The 18,456-nt window shown below is 37.0% G+C and overlaps 1 protein-coding gene across 5 annotated transcripts in view; it reads left to right on the top strand.

The window, feature by feature from the left end:
- FBXL7 (F-box and leucine rich repeat protein 7) overlaps positions 1-18,456 on the top strand; it is a 310,120-nt gene that overhangs the window by 176,528 nt on the left and 115,136 nt on the right. The window contains exon 1 of one of the 5 annotated variants that reach the window (XM_018086490.1): positions 849-966. The exons of the other annotated variants lie outside the window; for them this stretch is intronic. The gene's annotated coding sequence lies outside the window, so the exon portion shown is untranslated. Of the gene's footprint in view, positions 1-848; positions 967-18,456 lie in introns of those variants that run through there. 5 annotated transcript variants of the gene reach the window in all.

The raw sequence follows: 18,456 nt of genomic DNA, 5'->3' as shown, positions 1-18,456 counted from the left end.
AATTTATTTGGGTTGTGTGCCTTTCATTTCACCTTACAAGCGAGGGAACAAAGTACATATTATAGGATATTTTCAGGAAGGATGTAATTCTCTTAATTTCTCTTGGCTTCATAATCACATTCTTTCAAAAGACAGGGTATCATTTGGATCTCCGAGTAATTCTGAATTTGTTCAATGAATTTAAGAGGAGGAGTTATTGTATTGTGCACAGTGATGGACACCATGAAAAATTTGGAAAGATGGAACAGGTTCTTTGCTACTGAATGTTTTTGGTATATAAAATTGTTCCTGATGAAGAATCAGCTCAAACTGAGATTCAGGTGAGTGTAATACTGATCTTTTTCCAGAGGGAGATAAAAATCTCAGTTTGCAAATAGACATCCTTTCTGTGTATTATGATTCCCATAAACTGGTAGGTAGCTATGTTTAGTATACTGGAGTTTCACTGAAGCTTTTGAGTGGTTTGTGTAACCTCTTGGGGCACTGAGCTGAGTATTGTGGCAAAAGACTGTTGCAGAAAAGTTTTTCCCCTAGATTTTCTTGATGATCCCTTTGATGGAAAGAGCTCTCTTGATCCTCTTAAGAAATCTTTTCTCACTTCAGTTCTTTACCATTTTTCCTTTCATTTTCTCTTTTACATTAGAAGCTTACTAACCCAATATCAGAAATGAAAACCTATAGATGTTCTTTCTGGATGAATTTTAAACATGTGTAATTTCTATTCTTTTGATGGCAGTTCTCTTTCTTTTTATCTCTGTCCTCATGTCTTTGCAGCCTCTTATTGGGTATTTGGGCTTTTTGTTCTACTGCAGAAGTACTGTCTAAGTAGGCTTTCAGACACCAAACTGTGTCTGAAGTTGATATGAATGCTTGAATTTGCCCGTGCTTGCTTGGAACTGGGCAGAGATCCAGTTGGCTTGAAGTGAACTGTGGCTGTTTTGAGTTGGTAGTGAAACTGGAGACCAGGTAAGTTTCCTGGGGTTTTGCATTACTTTTCTAGCAGGAGAGTTTTATAGAAAAGTGAAATGTTGCACTACTGAATGTGCCAAAACAGAATCATTTGAAGCCAAAAAAATTGGGGAAGAATAAGAGAGGAGTGAGAAGCATGACAGTTAATAAATCCAAAACTATAAACACTTTGGCAGAATAGACAGAGCTCACTATTTAAATTCCTTTAACCAACATATCTGAATTCATATGCAAATATAATCACCTCAAGCAGTATGTGGAAGTACAAAGTAGTATGGAGATTGCTGTTAGGCAATATTTTTTTGTGTTTAACCACATTTTGATATGCTTTTGCTATCTACTAGGCAGTGTTCCTGCAAAACTGGTCTGCTAATTATAACAATACAATTGCAATCAGCATTTAAATCAGAGTTCAAATATAAGGCAAAAGTAGTTGGGACATTGGCAAGGTTAAAGCTGCAAATTGAAACCTTACGTTATTCTCGCTAATTTGTACTGAAATGCTGTAGCCAAATGTTTAAAACTTGCCCAAACAATACTAAGAACAAATTGGAAAGGTACGTAAAACTGCAGTCTTATTTGATCTGCTGCCTGAAATGTGAGACCTACCAGAGCAAATGCACTTACAGTACAGTTAAAGATAAATGATCCCAATTTAAAAACCTGGCATTAGCTTTTCTAAGTGAGGTCTGATGCTTGGTAGGAGTGATAATGGTTTATTCAATTACCTGTAAATCTGATTTTAAGGAATGTAAGATCCCAAATGTAATTCTTTGGGTAAAATGCTGTACCAAACTACTTAAATACTGTTATAACAGGGAGATTCTGACACTTAGCTGTTCCTTCTGTTATTGCCTGAGGCAGCTATCTAAAGTAGTTTCCTTCTCTGAAAAGTGTAGGGTAATCTTGAAATATCTGATGATTGCCAAGCATTTTTTACTCTAAAACCCATCCTTCTTGAATGCTAGACTGTCTCCTAAGACTGCTTGAAGAATATATACAACCTGATAATTCATATTTAAATATGTTTGGTTTATCTATTTTTCAGAATTTATGAACTGAGACTAGCAAGTTCATCCAGATTAGTTGATTGAAATAATGAAATAAAATTGGAACAGTAATTTTTTTAGCTTTAACTTGACAATCCCTGTTAAGATGCTGTGGTTTAAATTTACTACGCAAAATATCCTGCCTTATTTTCTTGTACCTTATCTTTTTATGTCAGCTTGCCAAACGACTGCATAATTTTTGACTGATACTGCCAACAGTGCCAAAACTAGCAGCATGCTTGAGTAATATCTGCTCAAGAGTTGCTTACTCATTCTGTTCTTGTTTTCTGGGTATTGTACCACAGTGGCTACTACTATGCTTCTTCAAGTTACTCAAGTTCGGCATCTCTGTGTTTCTGATAGCATTCCTCAGATTTCCTTTGAGATTGGCTGATGAAAATGGCAGTTCCAGAATGGATAATTCTTATGCTTAATTCTGACTGCTGGATCATCATTAATTTAGGCAGTTACAGCAGACTAGGCTGGAAGGAAGTATAAGCAAAGGTTATAAGCATGAGTATAATCTGATGATTAGCTATCTACATATTCTTCTAGCCTTAATCAGCCACTCTTGGACATATAACTTCTGTTGTGGTGATGTGCCTGATGCATGTTCACCAACTGCATGTTGTGCTACTTCCCTTCAATTTTAAGGGTAGTTTTCATCTTGAACTGTGATGATAGATTTGGGAGTTGTATCTCTTGAACCTCCAAGTAAAATTACCATATTAATGGTTTAAATAAAAGATTTATTTTTTTTCCCTAACAGACAAAAACAAGCAGCCTGTTAGCTATACCGAGCTAGAAGATTTCTACTCGCTTACTCTGGCCTCTTGGATGTACATAGGTTTGCCAGAAGGCAGGCAGGATTTCCTTAGAGATGCATTTTAAATGCTTGTTTGTAAGATTTTGTAGTCAGTTTAAATTAGCTAGTTTGTTAGCCTCCAAGCAAGTGAAATATGGAAACTTTTCATGGACATGTAACCTACCTTTGTGTTTATGCTGCCTTGCAAATGTCAATACATGAGTGGGAAGAAGTTTGGCTTTACTGGATGACTGTAACCTGTCATGCTGCTTGCAATGGGTGGGATATATCATAAATCTCCATTGTAAATTTTTATCAGAGTTACCATAATGAAATTTTGGGTTGTACCAGTGCCTAATCTAGTCTTTAGTGCTCTTGATTTTGCCTAACATGAAGTCCATTTCTATCTTGTATATCCAAGAGAGTGAAATTCTGTAGTGCTATCAGGTATTTGTCATTTGTGGAAAGTTTTTTACATTGTTCATTGTAAGTAAATAGTGCTGTGTGGGAATCTCTGAAAGACTAACGTTAAGAGGTCTCCAGGACTGGGATCTCAAGCAGCAGCAAATTCTTCTTTCCCAGCTCTGATGTTTGCTTAATTTGAAGGTATTTGTATGTTCATGTAAACATTGATTATTTGTTTATTTATTACACACAGCCATGTTCCCCCCATCCTATTAAGATAAACACATATAAGCCGTGTCAGGTAGGTTTTGAGCTCCCATTTGAACAATAAAACCTTAACCAGAACTTCAGAAGCTGTTCACTGTGCACACCAGTCATTTGCCTTGATCAATGAAGGACTTGTAAAGTAGTTTTCCTTATAGAACAGATGCAAGTGTTGTCTAAATGATAAAATTGTAATTGGATGCCTTTTGTGGGCTCTGACTTGGAAAAAATATGTTTATTTGACCCTTCTTTATTGTGGGCTGAGATAAACCATAAACTTGAACTCTGCTTTCTGAAACCATTATACTCTCTTACTCTTGCTTTTCTTTTGCTTTTGAAACAAGATTTTAGTAACTTCTTGTAGTCTGAGGCAAAATTACAATTCAATCTGATTTTAACTGTGAGTATATTTCCTTTTATTGTTTTTGTAGATTTAACTTTCTCAAATTTCTTTTAATACCCTTGTACCTCAGATTCAGTTGTACTACACATTTTCTATCCAGCCTTACTTTTGTATTTTGAAAGTTTTTGCCATGTAAAGCATGTGACACTAATCAAGAAGCTGATGTGCCTAGTTTTAATGGAAAAATATTCTGGACCTGGCTAAAATTCTCAATATTCTGAATATGCTTTTGCTACTTCCAGTTAAAAGAACTGACATCAGTAAGTATCAGTTGGTGCTCTTAATTTGGCAGACTACTTGACAAATATGTTTTGAGGAAAAACAATTCTCAAGGAAGATTTTTCTTCTGATATGGCATTGGATGAATGATAAATTTGCTTATATTCTTCAATGTTTTGTAAAGATCACTTCTGTCACTGTCTAAATAAGGAAGACAGACTCCTGTAGCATTTAGTGGAATCTGAACATTTGCTGGACAATGCTGAGAATGTCACCCCCAATGAAAGTGTATCCAACTCAAAATAACAGCACTACCATTCAGTCACTGGGTTCAGATTTCACCAATGGTGTTAAATAGCTATTTGGGATGAAGACGAATTGATATTTTCTTACCTTGATGTGTTAACAGTTTCCATACTTTTAATTTTGTTTAGAATATGCCTTTGTATGTAGGGAAAAAACCAAACAAACACAAAAAAACCCCGCAACTCAAAACCACACAGGAAATACTCACCTGCACCTAATATTTTCATGTGTTGCTGTGATGATACCAGTTGTTTTTAAAAATTTTGCTCATAAGGAGAAGATTGGAAGGATTCAGAAGCAAACACAAGATTTGGTCCTTGTCATGATTATTGATAGATGTCCATTTTGAATTAGACAGCAGACAAATGCTGGTGTGAACTGAAAAAACAAGGCTCAGAACTGATGTAATTTATGTCATGTCCTAATTTCTGTTATTGGTTATTCCAGTTCCGGTATGGACAGGACCCTAAAACCAAAGAAACACAAGGGTAGCATCTTGAATTTGGTGTTAAATTAATGCCAAAACTATTAGAGTAACTTTTTCTTATCCTTCATTTATGCTTTAACTCAGAACTTTAATTACTTCTATGCTGCTTAAGTTTTCATCCGCTAATTTTGTAGAAATTGGAACATATGATACTAGAGCAACTCTTTATATATCCCTGTGTGAGAGAAAGATCTTTTCTCATTTATCTTGGAAATACGATGAGCATGGAAGGACAATATGCCATGACCTTGTTACTGTTTAGGATTTCTGGGTCCTAAATTGAAGCAACCATGTTTAAATATGTGATATTCTGGACTATTTGGGAATGGAGAATAATAAAGCCATAACTAAATAGTAGCTAAGCTATTTGCCTGACTAAGGGGAGAAAAGAGGACTATAGTTGGAACTGCAAGCAGTAAAACTAGGTGAAAGAAACTGAAAAACAGATTGTATTATCTGCAAAGTCATAAAAAAAAAAGAATGTGGTTGAAAATATGAATGACCAAACCTTTGTATTCTACTGTCTGTTGCTCAGTATGATCTACTATGCTTATAAACTTAGCAGACTCAGATACTGTGGAAAGGACAAAGTGTTTCCTTTGGGCCCCTTCATGGAAATTGTCTCTTTACGTGAATAGTTAGCCAGTTCAGGCCAGAGAAACAAGCATTTTGTAGTAGATGGTTTAGTTAACAGCAAATGTAATCATGGTGAATATTTGGAATCTGATGTCTACCTGGAAAACTGATGTCGCTTGGGTAACTAGATAGGCTTCCTTAATCCAAAAGATAAGTCATAAACTCTATGTGAAACTTGATGATATTTATCTTGGGATTGAGAGTATGGGTCTAAAAAATAGTTCACATATCAATCTGAAAAGGTTGCTTGTTGTCTTGAGTTAAATTATACTTTTACTCTAAATTCAAGAGTGTCATTAATTTCAAGTTCTAAGGAAGGCCATATTTCTCCAAAGCTTTGAAGGAGTTCAGTCAATAACCAAGGAAGTCATTGAACCTTGCAGATATATCCCATCAAGAAGTTTCCAGCTGCTTGAGCTGTTCTTGAAAGAACTCACACTAGAAAAGAGGCCCTGTAAGGTTTAAAAATCCGCCCATCTTCCTAAGAAGCTGTTACTGGACTAAAATAACTCATCAAACAGTTATTCCTTTGTTAAAGAGATATAGTAAAATAATACCCTAGTGTTAATAATATACCATTACACAAAGCCTCTATGAAAAGAAAATAGCTGAAAATTAAGTGAAAATCTGAGGTATGTTTGTCAACTCCTTTTAACCTTAGGACCAAGATCATCTTTGATATGAAATGCACTGCTGTCAGTGATATTTGTCTCCATTTGTGTCCTGACACATTTCTCTGTAGCAAGAAAAATGTGTTTATTTTAGGTGCTAAGATGCTAATTTGCATATTGGGGGTTATTTATGTTCATGTTCATTTAGTTGTGTCCAGGAAACTAAATTCAAGATTTGGATGAGCTTCAGCTCTTCCCATCTGTGCGTGTATTGGAATTTTCAAGAAATTTGGCATAGGAGAATGCTAAACTGTGAACGTGTTGCCAAGCCTCACCTCATTACACACTATATTGCAGTAGTTCGTGGTGTGTGTGTTTATTCAAAAGCTAGAAAGGTTTTGTTGCCTTGGTTGCTTCTTGAAAATTAAACAAGTAACATCAATTTTGTTCTGACTCCGAATATGTTTTAATACTAATGTGATCCAAATATCCACAGAAATAATTTGCTTCTCCTTGGACTATAATCTTTTCAGTTCTGACCCAGTTTTGTGGGCAAATCTTGTGGTCTCTTAATGGCTTGCTCAGCTCAGAATTAAATCTTCTGCTAGGCTTGGAAGTGATTAGGCTCCTGTGCTGTTTTGTTGCCATGCTGGTTTAACTTCCTCATTTGTACGTTATGTTTGTGTTAACTTGATCCAAATGAAGGACACTCCTGCCCCCTTGTTTTGGGGCATCCTATGCAGAGCTCTGGAAGGGTGACATGATGCCTTTGCTTACCATGCCAGATGCATTTAGGATGATTCTTCTTAGTGGGGTTGTACAAGTTAGCTGAAGCTTTTGAAGCTATCAGGTAGTGGTCAGACTGACTGCCATTAAACATTTGGAAGTAGTTGAAAAATCAGCATTTTCTTTTTTTCCTTGAGGAAAGAATTGTACACTGACAGAACAAGGCCAGGGAAAACTAGGTGTTTAACTATGTTGCACCATCTTGTAAATGATGTAGGGTAGTCTTCAGATACAAGTATTCAAACCACGAATCATTTGATGGCAAAGGCTTAAAAGTAAAAAAATAAGTTTATATATAGGTGTTGAAATACATGGTCTTATTCTCTGTGTTTGAACATTGCATGTTGTATCTTGGGCCTGGGTGAAATACTGTGTAGGAAACTTACAATGATCTTAAACAGTTTTTATGTTTTTATCCTCTCCTTCCTTTTTTTTTTTTTTAATGAACTTTTGACTGTAGAGTTGAACCTGATAACTCTAATTCTTCTGTGTCTAATATTTTAACTTTATAGGAACAGTCATACTTAGCTTTGGTATTGAGCTTGTGACTTGAGTCTCAATGAACTATGATTTAATTTTTTTTGCCACTTCTGCCACAAGTTCTTTTGGTGCTATGTCATGGAAGTACCAAACTGAATTTTATTTTGGGGAGGGAAGGGACTGCTCAAACTAAAGGCACTGAATTTATACCGGGAAAAGGAAACATTATTGAAACAGTAATAGATTTACTTTTTGGACAATTTTGAGTTTGTACACAATGAAGAATCCTTGAGCGCTGGGAAATCCTTGGAACAAGATCTGTGTCAGGACGAATGGATAATTTTGTTCCAGGCGATAATGCCTTCTTAATGAATAAGTTGGAGCGTATGATTGTAGGGATGCACCTCAGAACTCAGCTGAGCAAATGCATTTCAGCTGCGTAAAAACATGGAAGTCAAACCAGCAAAATTCTTTTATTTCTGTCTGCTTTCCTGTGGCAACAATACCTCTTTGCATGGCCCAGATTTTACCATTGTTCTGGCAAGCTTTGGAAGATACCAGTAACCAATATACTAGAAACCTGTCTGATGATGGAAAGGCCATGGGTTTAAAGACCTCTACGCCTGCCACTTCCTCCTGTGTCACAATCACATCTTGTTTTGCTGAACACTATGTTCCCTTGGTCACATGGGCGATACCAGACTCCATCCCTCTTAAATTCACCCCCGGAAAATGTCTTGCTTTTTCTTATTCCTGCACCAGTCTTCTACTTTGTGAATGTGAGATGAAGCTGTCCTCACTGCCAGCTTGTTATTTTCCTGAATGTGCTTGCCAGGCTGAAATGATATACATCATAGTACAGGCTGCTTGCTGCCAAACTTCAGTCGTATATATATTGCTCAAGCTGCAAACTTCCAAAGCAAACACAGAGAGGAAATCAAAATTAAATTAATCCTCTCCAAGGATGTATAAAGTATGGCTGCACCGAGTTTTATGTGTTGAGAGCGAGAGGGACCATCGGTTGTGTGGGAGTCAGAAGCCACTGCTGTGCACAGCCCTGTTCTGTTGCATCGCTTGTCTGGCCTGGAGTTGCTTAGTGCGAAGACCTTAATTTTTTTAATGATAACTAGACAAATGACTTTGCTAAACCGTGGTTAACTATGGAACCATAGGGCATTCTTGGCAGTTTGCATTCATAGGATTAAAGGCAAATGAGTCACCAGTTTCTCTGGAGCCCTCAGAGCTGTGCATGTGCTTCGTGTAATATAGTCAAAACTTCTTAAGCTGAGAATGAGCAAAGCTCTGGAGTCTTCAGTTTTGGACTCAGTATGAAGGTTAGGTTGGAGACCTACTGTCTGCTCTACTTGGTTGAGAGGACTGGTTAGGGACTGTGCTTAGTTCTGTTGTACTGCTGGGTTTTGGCTGGCCAGCAGGAGAAATTGGTTATCTTGGAGCCTTTGATGCCAGCTCTCTCAGCTGACACGAGGGTTGGAGGTGTGGAGTAGCGGCTGATGTCTTTCCCTAAGAAACCCTGCCTACTGGCTATCCTACTCCATTTTCACATGGACAAAAGAAAGGAGTACTGCCTGCAGGAGATGAAAATTAAATGGAATTGCTTGGCAGAACTTTGTGCAATTGCAAATTAGACTTGAATGTTATTTCATTTTTAAAAAGCGTGTTTTTTTTCCTTTTCCCTTTTTTTTTCTGGAGCCATAGGCTTTGGGTTTTGATAGTCTCACCTGAAATGAAATTGTATCCCATATTGTGCACTTATTCAGCAAGAAATGCCTTAACAAGCAATGGCAGTTGTAAATTAATTAATCTACTTTCACAAGCAGAAAAATAGGCTTGATTGCTGGAGTAACAACTGTGACTGTTCTTCACCAAATATTGTGCACAGAAGAAGGAAATAAAAACGTTATGTTTTTTCTATAAGCATAAAAGGGCTTCAGCATTGTAAATCTAATATAGAATGCCATCAGTGATCACCATGATCTGCCTGCTGCATGCTCTGAAGCTTATTAAATTATTAGGAGCAGTTAAACTTCTGTCTTGGATAATTTAAATGTCTGGTTAAATTGTTTTGAGAAGTAAAGCTGTAACTGAGTGGCTTAATCTTGAGTTGTTCTGGGTGAAAAACTTTGAAAATGAGTACACCAGAAGTAGATGAGTTCAGGTGTTGAAAATGTGCCCTGTTTATCCTTCTAACACAGGGAAAAGCATCTGATTGCAGTCTTGCAATACTAGCTGTTACTGAGACTTTGCTACTACTCCCTGTTGTTGTGGAGAGTAGTAGAGGTTTTCCAGAAGACCTCCTGGGGTGGGAAGTTACTGGTGTGTTGTCCTGCTGCAAATTATCTGTCCCATCTTTTGTAAGCTTAATCTTTGTACAGATCCTGTATGTTTAATTTCTACTGATAGGCAAACAATTTTCCATGGCTTCCCTGCTAGATATGTCGATTTATGTTACTGGTGAAATGAGTCAGTCATTAATCAAGCAAATAGTGTAGACCGAGAAGGGAGAGTGTAAGAATTATTATCTGTACTTCTTGATGACTGTACAAGGACTAACTGCTTGCCAAAGCGGTTAACAGAGTTGAAGTAATGTACTGTGAATATCAACTTGTTGATCTGCAGACCTTGAAATTTTTCCATGAAGTACAGAGTCCAGTCATGAACTTAAGCTTGCTGACAATGGGCTTGCTTTTTTTTCTGGTGTTGATAGTAAAAGTTCTGAACCCTCACATAGAAACTTCTGTTATAGTGACATGTCCACTGAAAAAGGCATTGTTCTGGGGAGAATCAAGGAGCTTGTAAGTCTTAGAAACCATTCCTTGAAGCTGTTATTTATAATTTCAGTCCATTTCCTCACCCACAAATGAAGCAGGTAGCTGTCTGCCGTGGAAGGCAAACTAAAAAGATGTAAAATGGTGAGGGTTTTTTTTTAAATTTTTTTAAGTGGTGAATATTAAGTTGTATTTTTAATGGCTCGTTAAGTATAGATATACTTTGTTCTATATGTAAAAAACTTATAGTTTGAATAAACAGGTATCCATCAATTTGATAATCTGAATCAAGTTAAGGCTCTGCCTCAGATTGTATTATACTTTGAAAGCTTGGAGCACAAGACTGACTTAGAGCATGTGCTCTATTTGATAGCTGGGTAGCAAAGAAAAAATACAACAGGATGGGTGGCAAGTCTTGTAGTAGTGCTTAAAAATGCTCAGCAAAATTGCTTTGGGAATTTCGTGATTATAAGAATACGATTTCCTCCTTAAAGGTTTGAAAAGTACACCATTAAAAATTATTGCATGGTATGTTTATTAATGGAGATAATTTTAAGATATAAAAAGTCATCAATCTTATTGCTTTTTTATTCTTGCTGTTGTCATTTAGTAGATATAAATGTCTGCCAAACTAAACTGGTTTGTAAAAGTCAAATGCAGGCCCTAGTGAAAAGGATTTGTGTAATTTTAGGTAGTTTATTATAATCCATTAACTTAATTAAAACTGATCGTAGCTTGGTTATGGTTTACAGAACTGTCTGAGAATAAAATGGAAGCTGAGTTTTGTCCAAGTTAAATTCCAAAATAGAGTAAGGATTTCGTTTTAATTTTTCAAGTTCAATGCATGATGGTGGTTAGTCAATTTTTTTCTTCATTTCTTTTTTTCTAAGCTGTTACAAAAGTTTTTCAATTGGAAAGCTCTTCTTATATGAATAGATACCCAAGTGTACATATCTGGTAACTGCTTCTTGGTAGTATCTAAAGCGAGCACAGGTATTGCAAAAAAGAAGCTTCCCTTGAAAGACAGTGTAAAGTGAAGCGTAGCTTTTGCTTGAAACACAGAGTAATTTTATATTTCTATTAGTGGATATATGCTGGATATATGGTATATATGTAATTATAGCTATTCTGTTAATATATATAAATATAATGTACGTGACTGGAAGCTCTTCAGTCTTAGGAGAAGTGCTAGCAACTGTCTGGTTCAGACTATGGGAAATAAGTATATTTACCTTTTCTAGCTTAATTGAAAATTATTCAGAGATATTATGGTGACTTTTTCGCAAAAAGAGGTTTTCATATTTGGCTAACATTGTCTTATTCCAAGTAGCATGGCTTGAAAAGTAGTCTTTTTTGTTCCCCTGTCTACCTTGCATTTTTTGTCCTGCATACATAAAACTATAGTGAGAAAATTGTTAACAGTATTGAATTGCGTTACTTTTCCTTTTTCTCTGTCTTATTTTAGGGGCCAACTTATGCTCTATCGAAGTAGACTTGATAAATGGAATTGTTCCAGGTCTTGTGTGTGAAAACAAGGCAAGAATAGACTAGAGAGTTGAAAATGTGCCAAAACAAACTTGAGTGAAATAGCTTGGTTTGTCCTGTGCTACGCTTTCTAACACCATGGGTTTTTTTTTTAAGATATTTCTGCCCTCAGATAGATGTGGTCCATCGGGTGTCACAAGAGGCAAGTACCTTTGTAATCAATGAAGTCCATTCCTACAACACTTAGGTGGCATTTCAGTAATCTTGCTAAGGAAGAAGGGACCAAGCTAGGCCCAGCCATCCTGGTTGACACACAAAAGCTTGTGATATTTAAAGTAAAAACTACCATTTTGTATAGAGGTGGCAACAAGTACTACAGTGTCTTAAGAAAGCAAGCTTATGTAAATGAATTTATTTCAGAGTTCTTTCACATTGGCATTTCAAATGCCTTCCTTCATCTTTCCTTCATTTTCAAAGTACTAAAGTACAATATATGAGCTCCTGCCTGTATTGAATTTGAAGTACTTTGCATTTTAAGCTGTCTGTTTACCTTTAAGAAGCATCTTGGTAGTAGTTTTGAGGGTTTATGAGTGTACTTCATTAGAAGGGTAATGATTTGAGTAAGTTCAAGGCACTACAAGACTGAAGTCCAGAAAACCTGACCTATAAGGGAAGTCACTGAAATATCTGTATTTCCTTAGTCTAGGATAAGATTGCGAAAGGAAGAAACAAGTGTCTTGGAACACAGACAGAAATTACTGCAAAGAGAAAGTATTAAGATCTTGTCCATGCTTGCTATGAATGAGAGAATTAGATTTTACTATTAGATCACATTTTCCTGTGAGCTAGACTGTGCTAAGTTCTGGTGTCTCTGCTGAGTCATGAAGGAAAGAAAGATTGGCCTAGACATTTGTAGGACTAATCCTTAAGTCTTATATATACTTACAACTAACAGCTAACACTGCTGTGAAATAGAAGAACTAAAAATGAAAAGGGAATTTTGCAGACTCTATCTCTTGTCTGCTGTCACATTGTACTTGTTCACAAATGAATTTTTTTTTTTATAGTGCTAGTTATAACCTGTAAATTGGAAGTTGATTGTCTTTTATGAATCGAGTGTACTCATACTGTGGACGGACTCAGACTATGCCTGCTTGTGTGAAAGAGAATATCATTCCAGTTGTACTACAAAATTCTGGATTTTCCCTTTAGAGAATAGTAGCCTAAAGAAAACTGGGATTTGAATTACCTCACAGACTGGAAAAGCATCTCTGACAATGTAACTGCCAAGGTAGTTTTCTTGAAATGGCTGAGAATTTTTGTAAAGGTCTCCAGGAACCCTTCTTTTATTCTACCTGTTCTGTTGTTGGGTCAACTTTTATAGGCATTAAAACTCTAGTAAAATCTAGCAGAAAGGCACATGGGGAAAAAATTACTTGGCCTTCTCTTTGTATAAACATGAGACATAAAACAGAACTTAGAAGCTCTCCTGTATGTGGGAAGTAGTGAACCTGTTATGGAGTTCATTGAAAGTATGATGCATAGTAAATGAATAAACTATTTTGCTAGAGCAAATATATGTAAATAAAAGTGATCACTATTTGCTATAGATATGAAGGTCAGGAGATACCCTGTTAGAGTCTCCAGTTAGTAAAATGAGCTTATCAAAGTTTGTATGGTCTGACTAAAATGTCTCAGGACATTAACCTCACTGTAAAGTTTAGTAGACTTAGAATTTACTTCCAAATTTTAGATGCTGAATGTCATAATTTCATTCTCTGTAACATTAAAATCCTTCGTTAAACCTTAGGATGGAAGGATAATCTATGTAGGAAAGGAAAACAGAAGATTGTCTAGTTTACTGTACATTTCTCTTGGCATTTTTTTGATGATGATTGCTATCTTGTTGCAGCTTTTTTTTCATGTGTGTGTCCTTGAGGGGACTGATCCAAGTTATGTTGAGTTATGAACCCCATAACATTCACTTTGGCTGTGTTTAATGAGAATTGTGCCTTTAAAACCTTTGGTGTCACCATGAACACAACCTAGGATTGTTTGCAAAAGTATTAGAGCTTATCAAAAAACTGCTTCCTAATTCCCCAGTGTCATCCCTCTACTGCTTGCACAGATGCTGTGGTGCGGACTGAGGAAGCAGAGAAAATTACCAAGCAAGGGTGAACAACCTGTGAAGAAGAAAAAAAACAGCACAAAAATCTCACCCTCCCCACATTCACATCCCAAACCTCCAAACACTAAAAAATTAGAAGAAGACATTGTATGGGGAAGTGTTTGTGTTTTACAGCCATCTGTGAAAAGGAAGGTGAACAGATATCTGAAGGGGGAAGGAAGATAAGAATAAAAATCCAAACGGTAAGAGTCCTTGCCTGGTCAGGAACAGTGGGACAGGGTAGGAAACCTCCCAGTTGGATGCAGTGTCTTCTAAAAATCTTCATTTTGGAGCTTTTCTGCCTTAACTGATATTAAAACCAGATGGTGCTTGCTCAAGGAGCTACTGTTTATTTTTTGTGGTCGCTTTAGTTGTAATACCAGTATTTCAGGTGTAGTCCTCACAACATATTTTAGATAGAACCATATTTGCCTGTCCTTTTGATGTATCAAGACAGCTTTGGGGCAGATTGCATGTAAGCACTCTTAAGTTGCCTAAGGGGTTGTTAGAGGTGAAGTGACGACGTAACAGCCAAGTAACTTTGACATTGTCAAGTGTCCTTAATTTTATCTTAAATTCAATGTGAAAACATATTACATATGTGCAGAAAGATGCCCACAGTTTTAGGGACTTTCTTAGGGGATATCTAGACTCCTGGTATTAGAATACTGAGCATCACAACAGCAAACTCCTATTGCAGATTTTGCTATGATTTAACCAGCACATTAATAATCTCATCTCATCATGCAGTTCTCTTTGGGTGATGTGCCTTATGCATGTCATGTGTACTTCTCTCTCTTGAATGAAGGGTAAAAAACCCAAATTTTTTGTCTTGTAAATGGCTACTGTTCAGTATAGTCCAATGTGGAGGAAAAGGAGAAAAACTAATAGGCCTCTGATGTTTATTTTCCAACTCTGGAGGGCTTGACTTTACGACTCTTCTAGTATATTTAAATGCGAAAAAAGCATATGATTCCAATAGTGGTCAGTCCAGTTACACAGACAACTGACCAGAAGAGTCAAATCCAAACTTCTGGCACGTGGATTTAGCTCCCAGCTTTGTTTCAGACTAATTCACATTTCCTGATTTCTGCAACTCTTTCTAGTTTTTGCATGGTTATGGGCTTAAATTTTTGAACTAATGCTTAACATACTTTAAATAAAAATATATATATGCTGGGTTTCTTAAATGCCACATTTAAAAATATTTTGGCCTACCTGAACCTCTGTCTCTCCTGTAAATCATATTGGTTTCTGTGGCAATTAGATGATAGTGTGTGTGAATGTATTATCATTCTGTTGTGAACAAACAGGAAACAAAGTGTATCTGTAAACTTCACAGCCATCTTCCTTTCAATTAGCTATGATTTCCGTGAACGTAGGGTCCCATTTGCTATGACTTCTGTAGGTAAGAGAAAGGAATGGGTTTGTAGTTTGCCTTACTACTGAACTCAGGCCAAATAGTGACTAATGAACATAGCAGATGTTTCTCCTTTTGAAGGCTGTTTTTGGAAAGAACTTTATTAAGCAATTTATCCTTCCTCCCAGGAGATAATAGGACAGCAGTGTAGCTGAGTTCTGACAATTCATTACATGAGAAAAAAATATTAATGTTGACCCTTGCTATGTTGACAGTAGGATTTGAATCTAGCCTTATGTTCATTTTGCTCAGAAAAACATATCTAAGTAGAGTTTTCTTCAAATCTTCCAGCTACTGTGCTATGTTGTGCTGTCAACCACATTTTTAGCAATTTGGAATACAAAGAGCTAGGTTTTGTGTGCAAATCCAGGGTATCTCCATTGACTTAATAGTGTTATTCCAGATATTTATTCATCTTACCATGAAATTGTAATCTACCTTTATTTTTTGAAGAACAAACAACCTGTGTTTGATTTGGTTTGTCATTGGGATAAGAGGGCTGTTATAGAGCTGAAAGGTTATAGCAAGTTTCTTCTCTGCCTTTGTTGATGAGCTCTCAAAGGCATTCATCTGTAGTTAATTATATTAAGCATGAGAGAGGATGACTGTGTTGGAGTTTCTTACCAGAAAGTGCGAGGAACTTTTTGCAGGCAACCTAATTTCTTGTGTTCTTGTGCTTCAGTGGATATTCTGCCTTCTCTCCCTGGCAAGATGGTGAAGGAAGCAGTTGTGAGGACCTCTGTGCTGGATAGCCAGTGAACGGGAGATTGTCATAGTGACTTTAGTAATTTTTAGTAGTAGTTTAAGTTCTGCAAAAAAATAACAAAGAATGCAAGCAGGGAGATATCCTCATAGGCATTGTTCTTTGCACCTCTTCCCCAGGGACTCGCTCTCTGGGTGAAAGGAAGCTTCACTTCTTAGTACCTTGTCCTGCTGGGCTCAGGGGAATGAAGCAATTTCTGCAAACAAAATGAGGTTTTGCATGGCTCCTCTCCCTCCCTTTCTCTCATTATATGCAATCATTTCCCTAATGCCCAGCACCCAGCTCTTACTCCAAAGCTTAAGTTCCCTTATCCTGCCCTTGAGTTCAAGACATAAAGATTTTTTGAGCACCTCATGCAGGTGGTCTGTGTGTCAAGAACCTATGACCTTGAAAATTGGTTTCTTTTGATTACCCTCTGTTCTATTGTTCATGAAATATGCTTAACTATAAGGGATGAAGTCAGGAATGATGTAATAGTTATGGAGCCATTAATCAGTACAGCGATTGTGAATATCCAGGTGGAAAATAGTAACAACGGTTAGTTATACTCACATCTGCATAGAATATGTACAATAAATTATGCACAAAATCAAACATCTTTTAAGTGAGCAGCATTATTTAGGGCATGCTTCCAGAAATCAGAAGAACCAAACCCACTTGATAAGTAGGTTGTTGCATCATTTTTACTGATTGCTTGCAGATTTTTGCTTGAGACAAAAGAATGGAGTGATGTGGGTACACAAACCAGTTTGTTGTCGTGATCCACCCAGTTAATGTGTGAGTAGTCTCCTCAGAAAGCCCTTTTTGGTGCATGTGTACATCATGATCTGTGTAGTTTGTTCATTTCACCTACAAGACTCAGGAAGTGTTAAGCTTAAAGACCAGTAGCTTTCAGTGCTGATTTCTCTTTTGCAGCAAATCCCATGCTGTGATGACTGTAGGAATTAAATGTGAGAATGAGCTATGCTTGAATTTCTTTTGAACATCAAATTTTAAACAATAGACTGACACTTTTAAAGGATGATTTTAAACCAAATAGAGGTTGTTATTGATGTTCAGATAAATCTGATTAAGTCCATACGAGGTATCCATATCTCTGTGAAACAGCATGGATTTCAAGTCAATTGGAAAAAGCACTAGAGCGCTTAAAACTTCATTTCTAAGCAGCAAGAGTTACTTTGCTTTTGTAGCTAGGCGTGTGTTCTCCTGTTTATAATATCCCTGTAATGATTTGTGACTTATCCCATATGCAATGTGGGCTAGAGTCCTTTCTAGCTGAAAATTCAGGAGTTTCCAGTGTACATCCTTGTTCTTCCATGCAGCATAGAAGCTTCTTACAGGGCTGTGTTTATCATGTGCCCTGCGGATGTGTGTGGAAGGGTAGAGACAGTCCCGTTTCTGTGGCATGATACTCCAACTCTGAGTTGGAGAGGGGAAGAACAGAATCAGACCTGGCAAGAAATTGAATCTGGTGTTTCAGTTTGTAGTCATTGTAAATAGAGGCTGTTTTAGTTTAGTAACCTGCGTGCCAGGAAGGGTGCTTGTAAATGGGACAACATATCTAAAACTGGGAATTTTTCCCCCCCCTCATTCTTAAGCTTGCTTTGTTGAAGAACGTGGTTGCTGATTATAGGTGGGTCAAAAGTAAGGTTTAACTATGTTTCTTCATTCTTGCTCATATGTTGAACCAAGTGTTTATATCAGTGTTTAAGTGTCATTCTGAGCACCTCCAGTCTGATTTGGGCCTTATTTTATGAGCTAGTATATGTATGGGCCACGTAGCGATAACTTAGTGCAAAGAGCTTCTGAGTTACTGCTGTTCTTGTGTGGCTTTGGTGTGTTTCGTGCAATTTAAGGTGGGAAGGAGGCTCTTGACCTAAACATACTGTATTAGTGTTTCACTTGTTTTCTCATTAGATGTTTTCATGAGGTTGTAAGTGTACTGGAAGACAAGAAAAAGCTTATAGATGAGTCCTGAACTTGTTTAGCTGAACTTGGAATATCTTTCTTGGAGCGAGACAGAGAAGGAAAGAATAGTGGAAAAAAGGCAGCAACTGAAGGGGGGAAAAAGTTGGATGGGTTTTACAACCATAAATGGTAAAAGTAACCTTGCTCTGCTGCCAGCAAGCAGAATGATGGAATAAGGTTTTGATTTACAGGAACAGCTCAGCAAGAGCCTTGTAGAGTGCTTCATGCCTGCTATAAAAATGTGATTAGCTATAAAATGGGAGAGATTTAACAAGAGAGTTTAAGCATCGGCAACAGCACTGTTTCATGCAGAATGTGGATGCCTGCTTTTAGGGTTTTGGGAACACAAGCAAGTTTGGAAAACATTAAGCTTTCCAAGAGAGAATGTGGAATATTTTTACATATTACCTGAACATGCCACATTTTGGTTCTTTGCCCATCCATCAT

This window comes from Manacus vitellinus, unplaced genomic scaffold (assembly GCF_001715985.3).
Source record: "Manacus vitellinus isolate BGI_N305 unplaced genomic scaffold, ASM171598v3 scaffold_96_pilon, whole genome shotgun sequence".
NCBI classification, from domain to species: Eukaryota; Metazoa; Chordata; class Aves; order Passeriformes; family Pipridae; genus Manacus; species Manacus vitellinus.
Note: the sequence above shows the minus strand (reverse complement) of the source record. Positions and strands in the feature narration are given on the sequence as shown.